Source organism: Lithobates pipiens, unplaced genomic scaffold, assembly GCF_037356315.1.
Source record: "Lithobates pipiens isolate NorthernLeopardFrog02 unplaced genomic scaffold, aLitPip1_a1.2 Scaffold_10, whole genome shotgun sequence".
NCBI lineage: Eukaryota > Metazoa > Chordata > Amphibia > Anura > Ranidae > Lithobates > Lithobates pipiens.
The window spans coordinates 155,872,091-155,894,090 of record NW_027507686.1 but is presented as its reverse complement, the minus strand read 5'-3'; the positions used below and the strand labels follow the sequence as shown (position 1 = coordinate 155,894,090).

At 43.7% G+C, this 22,000-nt stretch overlaps 1 pseudogene; it reads left to right on the top strand.

Annotated features, from left to right (window-relative positions):
• The first annotated feature begins 20,502 nt into the window (after positions 1–20,502).
• On the top strand, positions 20,503–20,621 carry LOC143957162 (5S ribosomal RNA; annotated as a pseudogene).
• The last annotated feature ends 1,379 nt before the right edge of the window (positions 20,622–22,000 follow it).

The window sequence follows — 22,000 nt, the reverse complement described above, 5'->3', positions numbered from 1 at the left end:
GCTGGTCAAAACGGACAACAGAAAGCACCGATAAACAGCAATGCCTGAAAGAACGACCTGAAAACCAGAAACAAGCAGACAATAAGCAATGAAAATCAAAGCGTACTATACCAAGATATAGTCCACAACGAGCAACAAATGCTTACTGACTACACGCACTGATGAGCAGATACGCACCCACAAGCACAAACTGAAATGCAGTAACGAGCTGAAGCACAAATCTGAAAAGCGTGAATCGTCTCTCACCAACCTTTTACTAACACACAATAAACACAAGATCAGCAGAAGGAACCCAAAGGGTGCCGGACCTCGTGCTGAACTCCCCTTTTCTAGTGCCGTCATACGTGGCTTACGTCATCGCTTTCTTGCCAACCGGAAATTCCGACAACTTAGTACGACCATGTGTATGCAACACCACTTCCGGACCACTTCCGGAACTAAATCCGTCTGAATTTATCTGACGGATTTGGTTGCCGGAATGTCCGACCGTGTGTACGAGGGCTTACACCTGCCTATAATAGGGCACACCTTTAGGATATACTAAAGCAAAAGTAACATTAAAAAAAATGCTGCTATATGACAAATGACATGCACATAAACCCTGCCTTTCGGCATCCTAAACCCCTTAAAGAGCTGGGAGGTGATGCCTCCAAGGGGTTAAGGGGACCACCGTGCAAAACAGAAAAACAAAAAAAATTGGTGGATTTTAAGGGGAACCCCCCACAAAAGTCATGGTTCCCCCTATAATTAATAGAAGAGCCATACCTGAGCATGTAGCCTGGCTGGCCGGGAAAAAGAGGCGCATTGAGCATACCGAGCCACATTTCCTCAACATTGTGATGGTACTATGCAAGAAAAGAAATCCCTGGCAAGGCACAATGTCCTCATGTTGACAGAGACAAGGACCTCATTCCCACAATCCTGGTCCAGAGTTAGTGAGCCTCTGCAAGGGTTGGGGGGATTATTAGACTCTGGAAGCCCCTTTAAAATAAGCTCCCAGATATTGCATCTCCCCCACACCGAATGAACAGGGTACATATACCCATATAATAAAAATCTAGATAGTAAGCAAACACAAAGATACTTGATTACACATTCACAAAAATGGTAGAATGTAAATAAACAACCACTGTGGCAAAGTATTTTATTAAAAAAAAAGTCCTATGATATAAATCCATAATTAATCACATTAATTACATCATTCATTGATGTAGATTCAGAATCAATCATAATAAATTATGCCTTACTGAAACACTGACACAAACATAATGACTCATGCATGATAATCCTCCCCTGTTGAATTTTGGCTGCAACTGACAGCTTCCCTCAGCCTAGTGCTAAAAGTTACCAAGCTCGCCCATAATGCTCCCTAAAATGAATTCCCACAAATGATCATGAGCATAGTTGGTTAATGACATCACTCAGAACATCTGCCAATTTTTTACAATTTGAAACAAGCTGTCAGGCAAGTAAAAGCTGTAATTTGGTGAGGTTGTAAAACTGCCACTAAATTAATAAATTCTAGCTACAACAGCCAGAGGTTTGGGCAAGGGAGTCAACGGGAAAACTGGCCAAATCTAGCTATTTACTTTGCCCATTTGGTGAATTGTGGACAGCTTGGGTTCAGGTCAAAAGTACGGTGAACCCAAATCCAAAGATCACCCCTAGTTATGGGTCATGGTTCTCAGCTCATGTTCTATTTTATTATCTGTCTGTTACCATCTGTCTGCACACATAAAGCTGAATTCCAATTTTTAAAAGTTGCCAACACTATGTGAAATTATAACTTTATTTGTCTATATGGAAGATAAATAGCACTAGGTCAGGGTTTCAAAAGTTTCCACTATGAGGGCCACATTATATATTTTACAAGCTTTTGTGGGCCAAAAAAACAAGTTATATAATGAATTAATACAATTTAAGTGATGAATACGTTTTTCTTAGAGCTTTTTTGTATCCAGCACATTATGATTCTGAAAAAAATAAAGAAAAGAAATTCCAAATAAGATTTAGCCTATCAGATTCAATCTTTACATAAGGGTCCTCATCATAGCCCCTATATATTAAAGTTCTAATCAAAGGTAAGTTGTACAGTGCCTTGAAAAAGTATTCATACCCCTTGAAATTGTTCACATTTTGTCATGTTATATCTAAAAATGTAAACTTATTTTTTGGGGACTTTATGTGAAAGACCAACACAAATTGTGAAAAGTGAAAAGTGTGATGTGCATTTGTATTCAGCCCCCTTTACTTTGATACTCCTAACTAACATCTAGTGGAACCAATTGCCTTCAGAAGTCACCTAATTAGTAAACAGAGTTCATCTGTGTGTAATTTAATCTCAGTATAAATACAGCTGTTCTGTGAAGCCCTCAGAGATTTGTTAGAGAACCTTAGTGAACAGACACCATCATAAAGGCCAAGGAATACACCAGACAGGCCAGGGATAAATATGTGGAGAAGTTTAAAGCAGGGTTAGGTTATAAGAAAATATCCCAACCTTTGAAAATCTCACTGTTCAATCCATCACCTGAAAATGGAAAGAGTATGGCATAATTACAGATTAAAGTATTGTATAAAAAAATACACACCCCCTTTGTCCCTAGTGGTCTGTCCAGTGCCCTGCATGCACTTTTATATTATAAATACTGTTTTTTTCTGCCTGGAGTTTGGAGATTGTCCATAGCAAACAAAAAGTGTCCCTTTATGTCAAAAGTGTTTTTAGACCAACCAGAAAACAGCGATAACAAATTATAATCACTTGTAGAATTGAGCGATAGCGATTTGTGGGGACATTCGTCATCAAACACTAAATCTAATGACAGCGACAATTCTGCAAATTAGCAAATTTCAGTGTTTTTGGATTTGATTACATTATTGAATAATTTTTATTATTATTTATTATCATTATTTATTATATTATAAACTGTATCATACCCAGGATGTCTACTTGACTCTTGTTTGAACAGATTTAAGAGAGTTATTCCTAAGAAATACAGGCCTACAATATAAAACGCCAAATTTCCATGCAAAATAATTGTACCGCTTTCAGCACCTAAAATCTGAAATAATCATACCGCCAGTGAGGTTAAGGCATTGTAAATGGCCTAAAGTACAGTTTAAGGGATATAAACCTACAAGTTTGGGATATTGAAATATAGCTTAAGGTAGTAGTGAACATACAAAGTTATAGACACTTTCTAATATACCTATAATAAATAAAATAAATAATGCATACATAAATAAATAATGCAGGCTCCATACTGCTTTTGTTTAGTTTCAGATATAATCTGTCCTACTTTTTTTTACAAGGTTAAAAAGTTCAATCATGTCACCATTAGGGATGAGCCGAACACCCCCCGGTTCGGTTCGCACCAGAACTTTCGAACGGACCCCGCGTTCGTTACGAACGTTAGAACCCCATTGAAGTCTATGGGACTCGAACGTTCGAAATGGAAAGTGCTAATTTTAACGGCTAATATGCAAGATATTGTCCTAAAAAGGGTTTGGGGACCTGACTCCTGCCTCAGGGGACATGGGTCAATGCAAAATAAAGTTTTAAAAACGGCCGTTTTGGCGGGAGCACTGATTTTAATGACGATTAAAGTGAAAAAAAAAAGTGAAATATTCCTTTAAATATGGTGCCTGGGGGGTGTCTGTAGTATGCCTGTGAAGTGCCACATGTTTCCCGTGTTTAGAACAGTCCCTGCACAAAATGACATTAAACGGAAATAACACCATTTAAAACTGCTTGCGGTTTTAATGTTATATCTGGTTCCTGCAATATGGTTGAAAATCATTCAGAAAAATGGCATGGGTAGCCCTCCCTGCCCATTACCAGCCTATTTGGGTCTTGTACGCATATTAAGCGGAACCCTGTACCCATATTAAAAAAAGGAAATGCGTGTGGCCCCCAGGCCCTATATACTCAGAACAGCAGTATACAGGCGGTGCAAACAAGACAGGGACTGTGTAGGTTTGTTGTGTTAAGTTGAATCTGTTTGTAATTTTCAACTGGTACATTTTTAAAGTGTAGCTCCAGTCAAAAAAACTATTTTTAAGCTTTTTGGAAAACATAGGGAAGGGTTATCACCCCTGTATAATTTGTTTTGTCGTCCATCTTTTTTCATCTCACTTTCTGCTGTCTCCTTGCGTTTGCAAGTAGGAGATGTTTGTAAGTTGGATGTTTGAAAGTAGGGGCTATATGCTCTGCAGAAATGGCGGAACAAGGTGTTGGTTTTGCCACAACATTGTAAGCCCTCAAAGTGACTCTTGGTGGGCGCTGGAGCACCCTGCTGTGAACGATTATATCAAGAATTGTAATTACATGCCATTGTTGAACAGTGGTAGAAAAATTGACCTTTGGTGGTTGTGGTGCTGGTGCCACAACACTATAAGTCCTCACCGTTACTCTGGGTGGGCACAGGAAGGGGCCCTCCTGTGAAATATTATATCAAGAATTGTAATTACATGTCCCTGTTAAACAGGGGCAAAAAAATTGGGCCTTAGGCACTGGTGCCATCACACTGCAACCTCTGCCATATACTCTAGTTTTATTGCAGGAATTAGCCCTGCTGCAAAGCATTGCATCAAAAATTGTACTTAAACGCCCCTGTTAAACAGGGGCAGAAAAATTGGGCCTTAGGCACTGGTGCTGGTGCCATCACACTGCAACCTCTGCCATATACTCTAGTTTTATTGCAGGAATTAGCCCTGCTGCAAAGCATTGCATCAAAAATTGTACTTAAACGCCCCTGTTAAACAGGGGCAGAAAAATTGGGCCTTAGGCACTGGTGCCATCACACTGCAACCTCTGCCATATACTCTAGTTTTATTGCAGGAATTAGCCCTGCTGCAAAGCATTGCCTCAAAAATTGTACTTAAACGCCCCTGTTAAACAGGGGCAGAAAAATTGGGCCTTAGGCACTGGTGCTGGTGCCATCACACTGCAACCTCTGCCATATACTCTAGTTTTATTGCAGGAATTAGCCCTGCTGCAAAGCATTGCATCAAAAATTGTACTTAAACGCCCCTGTTAAACAGGGGCAGAAAAATTGGGCCTTAGGCACTGGTGCTGGTGCCATCACACTGCAACCTCTGCCATATACTCTAGTTTTATTGCAGGAATTAGCCCTGCTGCAAAGCATTGCATCAAAAATTGTACTTAAATGCCCCTGTTAAACAGGGGCAGAAAAATTGGGCTGCTGGCATCACCCAGAACCAAAAATGTTCTTCCAACATATCAGCGGAGGAGGAAGAGGATAGACAATCAACATAACAGGACAGTCACTCAGCATCAGCATAGGCAGTCTTGAAGGGATGTGATATTTCCCAAAAAATTATTCGGTTACATCAGCTTCAGGTGCTTGGTAGCTGTGGGTGATCCAAGACTGATTCATCTTGATGAAGGTCAGTCGATCAACTGATTCGGTGGATAGGCGCACCCTGTGATCGGTAACAAAGCCACCAGCAGCACTGAAGGTGCGTTCCGAAAGAACGCTGGATGCAGGACAGGCCAGTAGCTCAATTGCATACTGTGCAAGCTCTGGCCAGTGATCCATCCTCAAGACCCAGTAAGCCAGAGGATTTTCGGTGGGAAAGGTGTCCAAGTCTGACCTTGCCCCTAGGTATTCCTGCACCATGTAAATTAGACGCTGGCGATGGGTGCTGGAACCAATCATACCTTGGGGCTGCGGACTAAAAAATTGTCTGAAAGCATCAGTCAGACGGCCACCTTCTCCACCGCTCCTTCTGACTGATGCCTCAGCAACACGTTGTCCAGGACCAGGAGTTTGTGACCTCCCAGTCTCTGGGAACGCGTTGCACAGAGCTTTCTGCAAGGCCTCCCGGAGATGTCTCATCCTCTGCTCCCTCTGCGATGGCAAGATAAGGTCGGCAACCTTACCCTTGTACCGTGGATCAAGGAGAGTGGCCAGCCAGTAATGGTCCCTCTCCTTGATCCGAAGAATACGAGGATCCTTCCGCAGGCTTTGCAGGATCAGGGAGGCCATGCAGCGTAGGTTAGCTGAGGCATTCGGTCCGGAGTCCTCTGGGTCACTAAGGAAAACATGATCCGCAGCTACCTCCTCCCAGCCACGTACAAGTCCACGTGTTTCTTGGGACTGTAAATCATCCCTATAAGACTGCTGCTGCTGATGCTGAGTGCCAGCCTCCACCTCCATGCTGACACAATCATCCTCCTCCTCCTCTTCCTCCTCCTCACCCTCTTCCTGTGTGATGGGTGGCACAGCAGGAACACTGTCTGGATAAAGGGGGCCTTGAGAGGCAAGGAAGTCCTCCTCTTCCTGCCTCTGTTCTGCCTCAAGTGCCCTGTCCATTATTCCACGCAGCGTATGCTCCAAGAGGTGGACAAGAGGTACAGTGTCACTGATGCATGCACTGTCACTGCTCACCATCCTTGTGGCCTCCTCAAACGGTGACAGGACAGTGCATGCATCCCTGATCATGCCCCACTGGCGTGGTGAGAAAAAACCAAGCTCCCCTGACCCTGTCCTGGTGCCGTAGTCGCACAGGTACTCATTGATGGCCCTCTGCTGTGTGTGCAGCCGCTGCAGCATGGCCAATGTTGAGTTCCATCTGGTGGGCATGTCACACATAAGGCGGTTCTTGGGCAGGTTCAACTCCTTTTGGAGCTCAGCCAGACGAGCACAGCCATTAAATGATCGGCGGAAATGCACACAGACTTTCCTGGCCTGCTTCAGGACATCATGTAAGCCGGGGTACCTGCCCAAGAACCGCTGCACCACCAGGTTAAGGACGTGAGCTACACAGGGCACATGGGTCAGTTGTCCCTGTCGGAGGGCGGAGAGGAGGTTGGTGCCATTGTCGCAAACCACCATTCCTGGCTTAAGCTGGCGTGGCGTCAACCACCTCTCGGCTTGCCCCTGCAGAGCTGACAAAACATCCGCCCCAGTGTGGCTCCTGTCCCCCAAACAAACCAGCGCAAGCACGGCATGGCATCGTTTTGCCTGCGTACTTGCGTAGCCCCTGGAACGCCTACGGAGCACCGCTGGTTCTGAGGACAGAGCACTGGAAGAGGCCATGGAGGAAGAAGAAGAGGAGGGGGTGGAGGAGAGAGGTGTGTCACAACCAATAGTAGCATTTTGGAGGTGTGGTGGCGGAACAACCTCCAACACTACTGCACCTTGTCCTGCATCCTTCCCAGCAGCCAGAAGAGTGACCCAATGGGCCGTGAAAGACAGGTAACGTCCCTGTCCATGCCTGCTGGACCATGAGTCAGCGGTAATATGCACCTTACCGCTGACCGCCCTGTCCAGCGAGGCAAGGACATTGCCTTCCACATGCCGGTAGAGAGCCGGAATCGCCTTCCATGAGAAAAAGTGGCGTTTGGGGACCTGCCACTGAGGAACCGCACATTGTACAAACTCACGGAAGGGGGCCGAGTCTACCAACTGAAAAGGCAGCAGTTGAAGTGCTAGCAATTTAGCCAAGCTAGCATTCAACCGCTGGGCATGTGGATGGCTGGGAGTAAACTTCTTCCGCCGGTCCAGCAGCTGGGGCAGGGACATTTGCCCGCTATAATCGGATGTGGATGTACCACTAGCAGAGTTCCCGGAAGCACTTGGCTGTGACACACCTAATTCTACACCTTCATTCCTCTCAGAGCAGGTTTCAGAGAGGACTGAAGGTCTAGTGGGGTTGGAGATGCCAGCTGATGAGGGGCAAGGAGAGGTCTGCTTTGTTCTTTGGTGTGGGTCTTTGAGGTACGCTTGCCAACGAGCTGCATGGCAGGTCAACATATGTCTGGTCAAGCATGTGGTGCCCAAGCGGCTGATGTTTTGGCCACGTGAGATACACTTGAGACATATGTTGCAAATAGCAGCGGTGCGATCTGATGCACTCGTCTCAAAAAAGGCCCACACCAAAGAACTTTTAGAATAACGCGCAGAGGAAGCGCTCTGTGCAGGCGGAGCTCTGCGGTGTGATTCAGTCGGTGTGCTGCCCCTAAGCTGGCCCCCGGAGGGCATCCTGCCTCGTTGGACATGTGCCTCCTCCTCCTCCTCCTCCTCCTCCCTCCTTCAAGGCACCCATGTGGAGTCAGTGCCCTCATCATCCCCTCCCTCTTCATCGCTGTAGCAAACCTGGCAGTATGCTGCAGCTTGTGGAACATGACTGCCAGATTGCTGTCCTTCTTGAGCATCCCCTCTCTCTGCGCTCACGCTACTGCCTTCCTCTAGCTGAGTGTCATCATCAGAGCCCACCAAACACTGGGCATCCTCCTGGAGCATGTACCCAACACTGTGCTCAAAGAGTTCAGGAGACTCCTCAGGAGGACGTGGTGGGTCTAGGGAAGGAGTCACTGATGATGACATTGAGAGGAGGGAAGACGATGTGTTGGCAGCTGCTTTGCTACTACCCTGAGACTGGGTGAGAGAGGATGAGGAGGATGAAGAGGGCTTGGTCATCCACTCTACCAAGTCGTTGGCATGTTGCGGTTCAACATGTCCAGCTGCAGAAAAGAAGGACAAGCATGTCCCATGGCCATGTGCTGATGACAATGCACCGCGTCCACGACCAGCACTGTTGTCTCTAGACACAGAGCCTGCTTGCCCTCTTTTATCGGCTCGCGCCTGTCTGCCTCTCCTTGCTGGCCTTCCAGACATGGTAATGGCCTGAAGGGAGTTGGGTAAAACAGTAGTTGGGTAGTTTATATTGTGCTGGAGGCACACAACACCCACTAACTCCTGCAGATGCCTTTTTTATAGAACAGCAGAGATAAACGGGTATATACAGATGTATACTGTGCTGTGCTGGAAGCACACACAACTTCCAATAACTCCTGCAGATGGCAATTGGGCCCAAATAGAGAACAGCTATGTAGGTGGATTATAGCGGTATGTACTGGGTACAGAGCACGCAGACAGCACGCACTATCTCCTGACACTACTGACTGCAAGCTCTATTATTAAAGCTAGATCACTAGCTATATAGGTGAGGTGAATATCACGGTGTAAACTGCGGTCAGGGCACGCAGACAATAACCAGAAAACAGCAGAGTTAAAGGGGTATATACAGATGTATACTGTGCTGTGCTGGAAACACACACAACTTCCAATAACTCCTGCAGATGACAATTGGGCCCAAATAGAGAACAGCTATGTAGGTGGATTATAGCGGTATGTACTGGGTACAGAGCACGCAGACAGCACGCACTATCTCCTGACACTACTGACTGCAAGCTCTATTATTAAAGCTAGATCACTAGCTATATAGGTGAGGTGAATATCACGGTGTATACTGCGGTCAGGGCACAGACAATAACCACTACACAAGAGCAAGATAGGAAATCAGCCAAAAACGATTGGTGTGTAACTGTGTTGAAGGTACACAGAACACCCACTGCTTCAGATGCCAACACACTACACGAGGCCGCCTCAAAGGCGGCCTTATATAGTGTGGGGCGTGCACTACACAGCCTGAGCTATGATTGGCCACAGGCAGGATGCCTGTGGCCAATCATGGCTCTCCTCGCTGCTGGCGCTGCGATTGGCCAAGCATGCGGGGTCACAGTGCATGCTTGGCCAATCATGAGCCAGCAATGCACTGCGCCATTGCGTGTATTGTGGTCCGCGCGCGCCATACGAATTTTGACGCGAACGGACCAAGAGTTCGGATTTCGCCGAACGCCCGAACAGCCAATGTTCGAATCGAACGTACGTTCGACTCGAACACGAAGCTCATCCCTAGTCACCATGCATCTCTTCTGACTGATAGTGGGGGCAGGGTTACAAGACACTGTGCATATGCACAGTGTGCCTATACATTATAGTCTGTTTAACCTGAGGTAAGATGCAAGCTGTCTTCAAGAGGCAGGGCTGTGATTGGTCTGGGGTGTGGTGCCTGAAAAAACTACCCAATAAAGGCATGCTGTGTGTTTTTGCAGCAACTATACCTCTGAATGGGCAGCCAAAGAATCAACCAGTACTTCAAATGGAATATGTACATAAAAATGAAAGACTATGATATATAAAATACATATACAGTACTGTAGGAACACACACATAGAAAAATATATTTAGGGAAACATACACTTTAAGCCTCATACATCTCTAATGTTCAACCTTGATTTATATTCCATAACTCCTACTGTGATGCAGTTACCTTCCTAAAAAAATAGTTACTGTACACTAATGTAAAAAAAGATAAAATTAATTTAAACACCAAATATGCCTATATTACAAGTCCAGAAGATCAGACATATTGGACCTCCTACAAGAAAGACAAATCATAGATGTGTCATATATAGTGTCTAACAAATTGTAAATTCATTATGCTAAATAATATGCTGTTTTTTTGAGTTGTGAAACCTTTCCATTAGGGATGGGCCGAACACCCCCTAGTTTGGTTTGCTTCAGAACATCTCAAACAGGCAAAACATCATTCATTGATAAATAAACATCTCAAGCAGGCAAATTCTATTAAAGTCTATGTGATATGAACATGAAAAATCAAAAGTCCTAATTTTAAATGCCTATATGCAAGTTATTTCCATAAAAAAAGTATAGGAGGACATGGGTACTGCCCCCCAAAATCCATACCAGACCCTTATCCGAGCATGCAGTCTGGTAGGTCAGAAAGGGGGAGCAAGTGAGCATCCCCACTCCTGAATCATACCGGGCCACATGGCCACAACATGGGGGGTGGATGCTTTGTTGATGGGGACATGGGCCTCTTTCCGACAATGCTGGGCTGTGGTTGTTGGGGTCTGTGGGTGGGGGGCTTATCGGAATCTGGAAAGCACCCAGATCCCTCCCTCCTAAGTGACTGGGTATTGGGTACATCGTACCCCTACCCATTCACCAAAAATGTGTCAAAGTAAAAACCATAAGAGATTGTTTTTGACTAATCCTTTATTAAAAAATAAAAAATTGCCCCACGATGTACAGTCTTTGCCGAAATTGTTGGCACCCCAGAAATGTTTTCAGAAAATCAAGTATTTCTCACAGAAAAGAATTGTAGTAACACATTTTTTGCTATACACATGTTTATTCCCTTTGTGTGTATTGGAACAAAACAAAAAAAGGAGGGAAAAAACGAATTGGACATAATGTCACACAAAACTCCAAAAAATGGGGTGGTCAAAATTCTTGGCACCCTTTCAAAATTGTAGATAAATAAGATTGTTTCAAGAATGTGATGCTCCTTTAAACTCACCTGGGGCAAGTAAAAGGTGTGGGCAATATAAAAATCACACCTGAAAGCAGATAAAAAGGAGAGAAGTTAATTTAGTCTTTGCATTTTTTGTCTGTGTGTGCCACACTAAGCATGGACAACAGAAAGAGGAGAAGAGAACTGTCTGAGGACTTGAGAACCAAAATTGTGGAAAAATATCAACAATCTCAAGATTACAAGTCCATCTCCAGAGGCCTAGATTTGCCTTTGTCCACAGTGCGCAACAATATCAAGAAGTTTTCAACCCATGGCACTGTAGCTAATCTCTGCTTTGATGGAAGAGAAAAAATTATGAAAGGTTGCAACGCACGATAGTCTGGATGGTAGATAAGCAGCCCCAAACAAGTTCCAAAGAAATTCAAGCTGTCCTACAGGCTCAGGGAGCATCAGTGTCAGTGCTAACTATCCGTCGACATTTAATTGAAATGAAACGCTATGGCAGGAGACCCAGGAGGGCCCCACTGCTGACACAGAGACATAAAAAAGCAAAACTACAGTTTGCCAAAATGTACTTGAGTTAGCCAAAATCCTTCTGGGGAAATGTCTTGTGGACAGATGAGACCAAGATAGAGCTTTTTGGTAAAGCACATCTATCTACTGTTTACCGAAAATGGAATAAGGCCTACAAAGAAAAGAACACACTACCTACAGTGAAATATGATAGAGGTTCAATGATGTTTTGGGGTTATTTTGCTGCCTCTGGGACTGGATGTGTGCAAGGCATTATGAAATCTGAGGATTACCAAAGGATTTTGGGTCGCACTGTAGAGCCCAGCGTCAGAAAGTTGGGTTTGCATCCGAGATCTTGGGTCTTCCAGCAGGACAATGACCCCAAACATACGTCAAAAAGCACCCAGAAATGGATGGAAACAAAGCACTGGAAAGTTCTAAAGTGTCCAGAAATTAGTCCAGATCTAAGTCCCATTGAATACCTGTGGAGAGATCTTAAAATTGCTGTTGGGAAAAGATGCCATTCCAATAAGAGAGACCTGAAGCAGGTGAGAGATATAAGCAGCTTATTGATGGTTATAGGAAGCGGCTGATTTCAGTTATTTTTTCCAAAGGGTATGCAACCAAATATTAAGTTAAGGGTGCCAAGAATTTTGACCAGCCCATTTTTGGAGTTTTGTGTGACATTATGTCCAATTTTTTTCCTCCCTTTTTTTGTTTTGTTCCAATACGCGCAAAGGGAATAAACGTGTAAAGCAAAACATGTGTTGCTGCAATACTTTTCTGTGAGAAATACTTGATTTTCTGGAAAAATGTCTGGGGTGCCAAAAATTTCGGCCATGACTGTAAATCCACTATCAATCACACCACCTGACGGACCCATAAAATAGCAAAAATTGAAAGTACTCCACCTCCATGGGAGGCATCTGCCATCAGCTCTCTCTTGGCTTTTACAGCTCCTATATAGGCAAGGGCTGGGCCACCCAGCGAGGTAATTGGGTGACACCGCCCTCTTCTGACATCATTTGACATCACATTTCCAGAACACAGCAGCCAGACTGGTAACTGGAAAAAAACATGGGAATCAATCACCCCATCCCTAAGGACCCTCCATTGGCTAGCCGTGAAGGATCGAGTTACATTCAAGACCCTCTGCCTCACTCACAATTGTACACAAGGAAAAGACCCAAATTACCTCTGTGACAAAATAAAGCACTACACCCCATGTCACACTCTCCGGTCAACTAATCAGAACCTCCTCCACATCCCCAAGATCCATTATAAATTAAAAGGTGAACGAAGGTTCTCAATCCAAAGACCATGGCTATGCTCTACCTGAGGACATTTGTTCGGAAGAAACCTATCTGGCCTTCAGGAAGAAGCTCAAGACCTATATCTTCTGAAAACCCAGACGGACACTGGCAGCAAAAGTGCCCTGAGGCGATTTAGTTTGCATATGTAGCTCTATACAAGTTATTCATTCATTCATTCAGAAGGGGAGGGGTCACCCAGTTACATCACCGGGTGGCCCAGCCCTTGCCTATATAAGAGCTGTCCAAGCGAAGAGAGAGCAGTCGGCAGGAGGCCTCCCATGGAGGTGGAGCGTTTTCCATTTTTGATATTTGTTGGGCTTGCCGGGCAGCGTGATTGATGGTAAATTTACATTGCGGGACATTTCGGGACATTTTCTTTTTTAATAAAGAGTTTGTCAAAAACTGTCTCTTGTGGTTCTTACTTTTTGACACTTTTTTGGTGAATGAGTAGGATTACAATGTACCCGATATCCATTCACATGGGGGGGTGAGATCTGTGAGGCCCCTCGTTAAACGGAGCTTCCAGATTCCAATAAGCCCCCCACCCGTGGGCCTAAGAACTATAGCTCAGGGTTGTCTGGAAGAGGCCCTTATCCCCATCAATATGGGAATAAGGCACTTTGGGGGGACCCCAAAGCACCATCCCCACAAAACCCTTCAGCGCTTGCTATTTTTCGGCGGCGCTCGCTCGGTCTGTCTCGGCGCCGGGAAATTTAAATGTGGGCAAGGCTGCAAACGGCACTGGGCAAGCTGCAAATGGCGCTGGGCCCTTTTACTAATGGGCCTTTCCATTTTTTTTTTTTTTTTTGGAGGGGCTTATTAGTCTAACAGGGATCTTCTGTCAATCTGTTTATATGCAAACAAGAGGACTAAAAGTATGAGTTTGAGTCTGTAACGCTATTGTTACCCTATGGTACACACAGGCAATTGTATTTGCGCTTGTTATGTATTGCTATATTTGTATTGTATCTGGCTATTTCTTTAATAAAATCTAATTGTAAAAAAAAAAAAAAAAAACAAATGGCGCTGGGCAAGCTGCAAATGACACTGGCAAGCTGCAAATGACACTGAGCAAGGCTGCAAACGGCACTGGGCAAGCTGCAAATGATGCTGGGCAAGCTATAAATGACACTGATCATTCTGCAATGATGGACAAGGCTGCAGATGCACACTGATAAGGCTGCATTGATGGGCATTTAAATGTAAGTTTTTTCCTTAAACTTCCCTCCTAAAACTTTTTTCCTTAAAATGGCCTCCTAAACTTGGGGTGCGCGTTATACGTCGGTGTGGGTTATACGCCGATAAATATGGTAAACAATAAAAAAGACCATACAATAGAAATAGAGAATGGAGCAATGAATAAAAAGCAAAATCAATAATAAAAAAAATATATATATAAAAAACAATAAATAATAAAAATAATAATAAGAAATATATGGAAAATTAAATAAAAAATAATAATTAATAATAAAAATGAAAATAAGCAAATAACTGATTGGCAAATCAGTAAAAGATACATGTGAGAAAGAGAATAAACATGAAATATTATTGGGATATGTGATGTATGAAAGATGTGAGAAATGATAGTAAACGCCTAAAAATAATGGTTGAGGAGGAATATATTACAGGAAAAAGGAAGAGTGTATCTGGACTAAAAGAGAGCAATATATAACCCAGTGAAGGACAGGCATATACGCACATACGCCCCAAATAAGTGCATATTATATATGCATAATATAAATGCACATATGTATGCATAAATACACTTCCATGCAAGGCACACATCGGGATCTAGATGACAGTATTGATTTCTATTTCTTCGTTTAGGCCATGAGGTGACATAGTATTCAAAGAATATATCCAATAGGTCTCCTGTTTACAGAGACGCTTAAATCTCTCAGCTGGGGTGAATTTCTCTGGTATTGATTCAATTATCCAAACATTAAGATCTGTGATTTTTTTCTGATGATGTGCAGCAAAGTGTCGAGCAACACTATACTTGGGATTTCCTGCTTGAACAGCACGGCGATGATCTCCAAATCGTGCCCATAAGGCCCTGATGGTTATACCTACATATAAAAGGCCACAGGGGCAGGAGATGCAGTAAACCACATATGAATTGGAACGATTAAAAAAGGAGCTTAAGGTATAGGTCTTACCATTAGTTGTAAAATATTTTTTACCATGAGTGACATGCATACAGGTGAGACAAAGTGCTTTTTTGCACTGAAACATGCCTAATAGTGGGATTAGTGTAAGTTGTTCCAGCATACCATTTTAACGGGATATTGAAGATTTCGTTTTGGTGGGGGCAATCTTGCTCTTAATGTTTGGGGACCTGCGATAGGCGAACTTTGGTTTGTCAGATAAACAGTGAGATAAATGTGGGCCTTGTTTAAGAATAGACCAATGTTTTTTGAGAATGGACTACATTTTTTTGTAACTTGAATGATATTGTGTAATGAACCAAGTGGTGGGTAAAGTACTCTGTTTTTTAAAATCAGGTAAATTTTCATTTTGATACATGGTACAGGCCTCTTCGATGAGTTTAGGCAGATAACCTTTATCAAGAAATTTTTCTTTCAGTGATGTACTTAGGGAAATTCAATCATCCAACCTTGTACAATTGCGTCTTAGCCTATGAAATTGGCTTTTTGGCACATTATTTATCCACCTGGGGTGATCGCAGCTAGAGTAATGCAGAAACGAATTTCCAGCTGTCAGTTTCATGTTATTTTTGGCTATGATAGTGTTGTCAGAATGAGACTCCAAATCCAGGAAGCATATTAATTCAGAATCCATAACAGAAGTGAATGTTAGGCCGAAGTCATTATTATTACAATAAGCAACAAAATATTTGACCGAACTTACAGGACCATCCTGAATAATAATAATGTCATCAATATATCGGCCGTAGAAGACCTGCTCTGGCCGATAGAACTGAGGAAATAATGGATATTGTGAAACGTGTCTTCTGATTGGTCGTTACATCACGTCCTGTCTACGGAGCTTGCTTTCCACGCTGAGGCGCACTTCCGGTTCCGGCCTCTCAGCTCGCCGGGAGCTGCACAGACCATTTTTGCTCCTCCATGGACAAGTGACCTTGAATACCTCTCCCGTCATTATATAGACATGCCTGACCATTATCAACTTTTGTGATTAGCCATTTGGCTGTGTGTTTTTTATCATATTAAATTAAATGTTATACATACTACACTTAGTTTGGCACACTTCTTTCTTTCTTTGCATTGTATTTTTCCTAGAGAGTGATGCTTCTCCTCTCAAGATTGCTGCTGCTTTGAACTTGAAATTTTATTGACTATAATAATTTTTTGGACATTATTATATATTTTTTTAATCTCTCCCTTTTTCCCTTCTTTTTATGAAAAAAACAAAGTTTCTACTGTGATTGGTCCTTTGCACCATCTCATCCTTATTTTTGTAAGCAGCCTTATATAGTGTGGGGCGTGGATTTAGCCCCAGAGCTATGATTGACCAAAGGCACCCTGCCTTTGGCCAATCATGGTTCTCACTGTACATCTCGCTGTGATTGACCAAAGAATACAAGTCAGGTGCATGCTTTGGCTAATCAACAGCCTTCAATGCGCTGCAATCTCAAAGTACATTATGGGGAGCACCGCAGCAGGCAAACGTCCAACGAGCTCCCCATATGTTTGTTCTACAAAAGAAAAACATTGGGCCCAGCCCTACTTGCCATATAGAAAAATAGATGTACCCAGAATAGCTGGCATCAAGAGTATTTCAATTTCGGGTAATAAAATACTACCACATACCTACAACATGCCATTCAGACCATTGATTGTGGGGGAGTTATCTATGCAACACACTCTCCAGAGTTAATAAATCTGTCTGCGACAGCAATTGCATGCTCCACAATTGCTATTGAAATCATAAAGATTACTTAGAGTCAAGTTAAGAGGATTAGTGACTTGTGCCATATCAAATTGGACGTAATCTTCAAGTGATCCAAACCCTGCACTGTACTGAGACAACAAACTCTAGTTAGGTAAATTTTCACTTTTAAACCGTTTTATTTTACTGTTGCTTATGTATTTTTTGCAATATATTTTCTGTAAATATTTCTTTCACTTTTTTTTTCCTTTTTGATAAACAATAATTAAAACTCTTTAGGCTGAATCTCTGAATGATCTAACTATGAATTACAAACTCTGGCTCTTTTAAGAATCTACCATAGTGTAAGCTCTGTTACATCCCTTACTCCGTATGGTAAATGTTGTAAATTGTGGTGGCTACCATGCGTATTAAGGGTTGAATGGTTAGCTGATCCATCCCAGTGACCTCCATAAAGCTTCAGGATCTGATAGCTATAGTAATGAATACTTTAAAACCATCTCCATATTTCTTCACCTTTTGTAACACCTTTAATCACTTCAAAAGCATTGGCCAGTTACCCAGAGAATCTCTGGAAGCCCTTATATATACAATTATGAAACCTGGTAAACCCACAAACAAACCTGTTAATTATAGACCCATATCCATTTTAAACTGGGATATAATATCTAAGCAAAATTACTTGCAATACACCAAGCAAAATATATCCCACAACTGGTTAGCTTGGACCAAGTAGGATTTATTCCGGGCAGATAAGCATTAGATGGCACAAGATGTAATGTAGACCTCATTAAATGGGCTGAGCCATCAATTGCCTTCTCTTCTCTGCTCCCTGAATGCAGAGAAGGCATTCGATAGGGTACAGTTGCTATATCTGAAGGAAGTACTCCTTTAATGTGGCCTATCTGGTACCAATTTTATGGCCATATTAGGTCTTTAAGGAAAGGCACTCTGTGCACATCACTCGACTCACCAATGCTTTCTCTAAATACAGTACAAAAAGCAGGGGAATTACTCAATATATGCGTTTCATTTGAAAAAGAAAAAAGAAAGAAACAAAGTATGTACTGGACTTATTTTCCAATAATTCTCACATCCATACCTTCCAGGAACTATGCACCTAATTCCCTATCTGGCACAAGAACTTTTTTTTTAATAACTCTACGAAACATTATCACCAAAATGTGCTGCTTTGACAACAGAATACTCGGCAACATCCTCCATTTTATAATCATTCTACTCTGCAATGTAAAGGTATTTCCTTTTTCTACAAACTACTCCTTCAACCACTCCCTCAAAATAAGGCTCCCTGGATGCTATACTGGGAAAACCTGCTCCAATTATCTATCCCCCACAACCATTGGAATCCTACCCTCCTATGTGACCACTAAAATTATCCAAGTGCGTCTCCCATTTGGAATCTTTTCTACCAGACTTGCCTTAAAGTGGTTGTAAAGCCTTAAAGAGGGATTCCAACTAAAAAAAAAAAAAATTAAAAGCCAGCAGCTATAAATACTACAGCTGCTGACTTTTAATAAATGGACACTCACCTGTCCCGGGTTCCAGCGATGCCGGCAGCCGAGGCCGATCGATCGCTCGGGTCTCGGCAGCTGCCGTCACCATTCTAGGTGAGGGAATCAGGAAGTGAAGCGAATCGGCTTCACTTCCCGGCTCCCTACTGCGCATGCGCGAGTCGCGCAGCGCAATAGGAATTGTCCGCGCTGTCACTGGGACCCGTGTGTGTCCCAGCAGACAGCGCGGCAGGACAGGAAATGACATAGACTCCAATGGGAGTCTATGCCCAGAAGTGAGTGTAAATACCTGTCTTTGACAGGTATCTCCACCCCCCTCCCCCCTGTAAGGTGACAATTGTGACACCGGAGGGGGGGAGGGTTCCGATCAGCAGAAGTTCCACTTTAGGGTGGAACCCCGCTTTAAGGTTTTTCACCTTAATGCACCTCCTGTGTTCTATTGACCCCCCCCCCCCCACCAGCCCCCCCTTTTTCCTACCTGAGCCCAATGTGATTAAATAATGTGCAGGAGTGTAGTGGCTCCAGCCGCTGTCTCTCTCCTCATTGTCTCTTTCCTCATTGGGCAGATTGATGGCAGCAGGGGCTATTGGCATGACAAAAGCATTGCACAGAGCTGGTAAGTATAGGCATTTATGTTATTTTTTAATGCAAAAAAAAACCTTAAAAAGCTTTAATATATCCTGACAGCTTGTCTGTTTGCTGGCACAATTGTGGCAATAATGTAATCCTAGTTAATATATGGTGATCCTGCCCTGGTATTCCTAAGTTCTGAAACAAAATTCATCTCTTCATATAAACACTCAGTTAGACCCATTTAACTCTCTCCCTGCAACTGGCTATACTGGGAGTTGGCACAGAGGACTGACCACCCTCAAAATAACGTGCTCTCCTTACACATCCTCATTGCTGCACCGTTGCTCATAAATGAGAAAGTGCACTTTTTCCGTTGTTTCAAAATACCCTATAGAACCTTAACCAAGGCTACCACATGGAATTTGCTTTTGCTAAATCTCACCTTAAGCTTCTAAACTTCCAAAAATACTAGGAACCCTGGATTAAAACAACATAAACACCCTTTTGCCATACTTAATTAGCTTCACTCATTTACTATACAGGGTTTAAAACATTTTTCCTGGACCTCCCCATGTCAGCCTACTATGGGTCAGCTCCGCCCCCTCTGACCCCTCCAGGACCATCTTTTTCCTAGCCCATAAAGGGCGGCTTTCTGCCCACACCAGTGTTCATTTTTCGTCCTCGCTCCGGACGCCTTTTAAAGTTTATTCATTTATTTTTATTTATTTATTTATTTTTTCTCCATCCACCATCCATCCTGTTCGGGTTCAGCCTCTACCATATCAGAAGACCCCCCCATAGAGGCAGTAAATCTCCTGAGGAGTGTGGGTTCCCTTGGTGCTGGGATAAAAAGGTGCAGTATAAATAACTGTGTGTTACTGGCAAAGGTCACTGGCAGTATAAATGACTGTATATACCTTCGTTAGGCAGGTGTTGGCACTCTCTCCTTCCATGTTTGGTGTGTTCAGGCAGTGATTTGGCTCAATCTGCTACTCTGCTCTGGTAAGCCTTTCCAGGACTCTCATTTCTTACTGCTGTGTTACTTGTCTGTCAGAGTCAGGGAGAGTGCATGAGTCTGAGTCCAGTCTTAGGCTGTGGGTAGCGGAGCTGGTGGATGGATGTTCAGATAAAAGTCTGGAAAGTGGCAGTTCTTCTCTTTTGCAGTTTTCAGGGCTGCCATAGAGTTTGTGCCTGAAGTGGCTGTTGACCAGGTCAGGGAGCCGGTTCAAAAGATGACAGCGATTGACGAGGCAATTCAGTTCGCGTTGTGCGCTATACAAATTGTTCATTCATTCATTCATTCACAGCAAAGATAATGGCTCATTCCATCAGAGCCACAGAGCCTTATGGTTGAAGCATTGGTTGGCTGATAAGGCTTTCAAGCACAGTCTATGTTTGATTCCATTCAACGGGAAGATACTCTTCAGGAAGACTTAGAATCAACAATTCAGCTGGTTTCTGGTGACAGATCTAGCCTAATCCTGCAGAAGAGAAAAAGATAACAGCAGCCCTTTCGGTTTAACGAGATCCAAAGTAGGGTCCAGTGAGCCTACGGCCACATCACCCTGAATGCGCCCCATCTCGTCTGATCTCAGATGCTAAGCAGGGTCGGGCCTGGTTAGTACCTGGATGGGAGACCGCCTGGGAATACCAGGTGCCTTAGGCTAAATGAGCTCCTTCTACTTCATGTGAATTTCACCTGCAAACACTAGCTCGTTTCGCTTGGTGTTCAACTATCGGAAGAGCCAGATGCATCCAACCCAAATGTTGGAGTATTTAGGAGTACAATTCAACACGGATCAGGGTGGTGTTTCTCTTCCTCAGAGGAAGGTCCAGGAGATCCAGTCTTAGACAAAAACAGTGATAGCAAGGTCTTCCATGATGGTGAAGAAATGCATGCAGTATCTGGGGGTTCTATCAGCCACAGTTCCAGTAGTCCCATGGATCAGGTGGCGCAGAAGGAGGTTTCAATGCAACTTTCTTCTTCAGTGGGATCGTCACTCCTTCTGCCAATTCAGATAATCTGGTCCCTGGTTTGGTGGTCAGTAGCTTGCAATCTTTCCCGCGGAGTTTTGTTGAAGGCCTCAGAACCAATAGTGGTGACGACCAATGCCAGTCTGACAGGCTGCGGGGCACACTGCCTGGGATAGCAGGTTTAAGGCCAATGGAACTTTTGTGAATTTCCTAGGATTAGATGCTGTCAGACGCACTCTCTCAGCCCCCGTACACACGGTCGGAGATTTTGCCAACCAAATCCGTCTGATTTTGCCCGTCGGATTTAGTCCGACAGATTGTGTCCGAAACTGTTGCATACACACGGTCGGGCCAAGTTGGCGAAAAATCCGATCTTTCAGAACGTGATGACGTAATTTCATTACGATGGGACAAATTCAGGCTAGTAGCCAATAGCTTTGATGTAGAAATTTGATCTGAGCATGCGTGGCACTTGGTCTGATGAAAATGCTCTACACATGATCGGATTAGGTCCGTCCGGCCCAGTTGGTCGGGAAATATTTGCAACATGTTGGAAAATTGGGTTGGACGGAGATTCGGACGGAATCAGTCCGATGCATACCACACACAGTCGGATTATCTGACGACGCAGTCCGATAAGACTCATTCCGACAGATTCTCCGACCATGTGTACAAGGGCTAAGCCCCTGTACACACGGTCGGAGATTTTGCCAACCAAATCCGTCGGATTTTGCCCGTCGGATTTAGTCCGACGGATTGTGTCCGAAACTGTTGCATACACACGGTCAGGCCAAGTTGGCGAAAAATCTGATCTTTCAGAACGTGATGACGTAATTTTGTTACGATGGGACTACATTCAGGCCTACATTCAGGCTAGTAGCCAATAGCTTTGATGTAGGAATTTGATCTGAGCATGCGTGGCACTTGGTCTGATGAAAATGCTCTACACATGATCGGATTAGGTCCGTCCGGCCCAGTTGGTCGGGAAATATTTGCAACATGTTGGAAAATTGGGTTGGACGGAGATTCGGACGGAATCAGTCCGATGCATACCACACACAGTCGGATTAT